The following is a 3,765-nucleotide window of genomic DNA, read 5'->3' on the forward strand; positions in this document are numbered from 1 at the left end:
CCACTAGTTTAGTGAACGCGCGCTGCTGAATCAGGGTGTGCAATCTCTGATCGGTTAGATGCAGCAAGCTTTTCTGATCTGTCCTCACCACAAATTCTGCATGTTGGAGGTATGGTCTCCATCTGTCAACTGCCAGGAGCAATGCCAAGCACTCCTTCTCGTAAGCTGAGAGTCCCAGATTGCGCGGAGAAAGCGCTTTGCTCAGATACGCAATTGAGTGGGAGTTCTGCATTAATACTACTCCAATGCATGTGCCGCTTGCGTCAGTCTCGACCACGAACTGTTTGGTAAAGTCTGGCAAAGCCAACACCGGGGCTTCCACTAGCGCTTGTTTGAGCGCCTGAAAGGCTGCGTCTGCAGTTGGAGTCCACACAAATAGCGTATTCTTCTTGAGAAGATCTGTCAGTGGTTTGGAGATAATCCCAAAGTTTTTGACAAACTTACGATAATAACCGGGTAAACCAAGGAACCCTCTGAGTTGTTTGACTGTGTCAGGCACTGGCCACTCTTGTACTGTTTGAACTTTGCTTTTGTCGGTTGAAACCCCATCTTTGCTCATGTAGTGCCCCAGGTAATTGATTGTTTGCTAAGCAAATGAACACTTGGACAATTTGACATAGAATTGATGCTATCTTAATAGTTGCAGGACCTGAGCCAGAAGATCTCGGTGCTGCTCCAATGTTTTTGTGAAGACTAGGATGTCATCCATGAAAACCACTACACCTTTGCGGTTGACCAGGGCTAACACAGTGTTCATATTTCCCATGAATGTGACTGGGCCGTATGCCAGACCATACGACATTACCTTGAACTGGAAATGACCCATGTGCGTCTTGAACGCAGTTTTAAACTCGTCCTCTGGCACTAGCCTGATCTGGTGGTATCTAGCCCGTAGGTCCATCTTGGAGAACCAACAGGCCCTTGCTAGTTCGTCCAGGAGTTCCTCACTGATTGGCATTGGGTAGGTGAGTGATTGCGTTCAAATGCCTGGAATCCACACACAACCACCATGTTTGATCTTTCTTTTTCACCAGTAATACTGGCGACACAAATGGACTGGTACTGGTGGTGATGAGTCCCTTGGCAAGCATTTCCTTAACTTGAGTCTCAATTTCGTCCTTCTGCTCTGGTGTGTATCGATATGGCCTGAGATTCACTGGCTTTGCTCCTGGTAGCAAGGGGATGTCATGGTCCCATTCTCTGTGCGGTGGCAACTCTGTCGGCTCCTGAAAAAGGTCCTGGTACTCGTCCAAGACCTGCTGAATAGTTGCTGGTACAGGAGTGATTTCCACTTGTCCTTCACTTATGCACAACATCACCATGTGTGCGACCGAGTCGTTTGCCTCTAGCTCCTGCAGCTGTCATTGATATTGTTGCCACTGTTGAAGAAGCAGTTGTTAGCCCCTGCAACAAAATGCTCTCCCCTTCATGCTGGAAATTCAATGTTTTTGCTCCCCAATCCACAAGCATCTGACCGTAGTGTTCCAGCCAGTCCATTCCCAGCACCATGTCATAGCGGCCCAGCGACAGTACCCGCAGATCAGTGGTAAATTGGTGTCCTTGCGTCACCCATTTGCATGTAGGTATGTATCCAGAGCAAGATAACACCCCTCCATCGGCGATTTTTACTGACACAGGTGCCATCGATTGCACTTGAGTTGTCATTCTTGTTGCTACATCCTCGCTGACAAAGCTGTGGGAGCTGCCTGAGTCCACCAATATCAACACTTCACGCTCCCCGATCTATCCCAGCAAACGGACCGTGCGAGGAGTGGTCTGCCCTGTCGTTGCTAGCTTTGATATGGACATGAGCACCTCCTCTTCTGAATCAGACTCTGCGTCTTGCCTGTCGCGCTCTTCAGCTTGTAGCAGCTCGAGGAGTTCCTCCACCACGTGCAGCTGGATTGTGGCTGCGCACTGATGGCCCTGGCCCCAGCATTCGCCGCATTTAAAACATAGCCCCCTTGCTCTAACATAGTTGCGGAGCACGGCTACACGATCTTCGCCTCGTCCTTGTTCAGGGCGACGGTCAGCCGAACGCGCTGCATCCAGCGCCCGGCGATCCTCCATTGCTGCCTATGGGACAGGCAACGGCATGCGCTGTGGCGCCGCTGGCACGGCCATTGCTGGTGCTGGTCGCGCTGGAGGTCTTGGTGGCGCTGGATCATCTCGTCTGTGCTCGCGCCGCGGCATTGTATCCACCAGCTCTTCCTGCAACAGGGCCAAGGAAAAGGTAGAGTCCAAGTTTTATGGTCTATGTAAAGCAACTCCAGCGCGAATTTCAGCCTTTAACCCATCTAGGAATTGAGTTGTAAAGTAAATCGGTTCGAACCCAGAATTGTGAGAAAGGATATGATGCATTAACTCCTCAAACTGCCCCATGTATTCCTCTACTGATCATGTCTGTTTCAGCATGTTAAACTGACGGAGATGTATTTGGTACTGATCTCGACCAAATTTCTCCTTCAGTGTTGCGCACAGGCCCTCCCAAGTGGACAGACAACTCGCCGCTTCGTGCAGCTGCAGCCAGCGAGTGGCGGTGCCTGTGAAGTGTAAGGTGGCTACATGAACCCAGATATCGGGCTGAATACCATATACATCAAAGTATTTTTCGCATCTAGACTTCCAGAACTGTGGGTTTTCACCATCGAATTGGGGAAAATCCAATTTCGGCAGCGCCCAGTGATAACCCACAAGTATAGGGGATCAATTGTAGCCTCTTTTGATAAGTAAGAGTGTCGAACCCAACAAGGAGCTAAAGTCAGAACAAATATCCCCTCAAGTTCTATCGATGTAACACCCTCGATGCGACTATAGCTCCCACGTGTCGAGGCACGACTTCGAGACATAATTGCATTGAAGGCATATGTCGCAAGTAAGGTAATCTTTACACATCCCATGTAATATAATAATAAAGGGGAGATAACACAGTTGGCTTACACTCGCCACGTCAATCAAGGTACATAAATAACATTACATCATCCAACACTCATGGCCCGACTACGACGCCAAAATAAAAGATAACCCAACATGCGACACGGTCCCGATCACCCCCAACTGGGCACCACTACTGATCATCAGGAAAGGAAACATAGTAACGCTGAGAGTCCTCGTCGAACTCCCACTTGAGCTTGAGCGCGTCACCTGGAGTGGAATCATCAGGCCCTGCATCTGGTGTAATAGTAATCTGTGAGCCACAGGGACTCAGCAATCTCGTACCCTCGCGATCAAGACTATTCAAGCTTATAGGTAAGGCAAGGTAAATATGAGTGGAGCTGCAACAAGCGACTAGCAAAATATGGTGGCTAACCTGTTCGCAAAAGAGAGCGAGAAGAGGAGGCAAAGAGCGAGCGAGAAACTAAAGGACAACCTGCGCAAACATTACTCCAACACCGTGTCCACTTCCCGGACTCCGCCGAGAAGAGGCCATCACGGTAACACACTCAGTAGATTCATTTTAATTAAGTTAAGGTTCAAATTATCTACAACCGGACATTAACAAATTCCCATCTGCCCATAACCGCGGGCACGGCTTTCGAAAGTTCAAATCCCTGCAGGGGAGTCCCAACTTAGCCCATGACAAGCTCTCACGGTCAACGATGGAATAGACCTCCTCCCGAGACGTTCTGATCAGACTCGGTACCTCGGTTCTTCAAGACACTTCGACAGGTTAAAACAAGACCAGCAACACCGCCCGAATGTGCCGACAAATCCCGATAGGAGCTGCACATATCTCATTCTCAGGGCACACTCAGATGAGCCAGA

Source organism: Triticum urartu, chromosome 1A (assembly GCF_056163025.1).
Source record: "Triticum urartu cultivar PI428250 chromosome 1A, HENAU_Tu73, whole genome shotgun sequence".
NCBI lineage: Eukaryota > Viridiplantae > Streptophyta > Magnoliopsida > Poales > Poaceae > Triticum > Triticum urartu.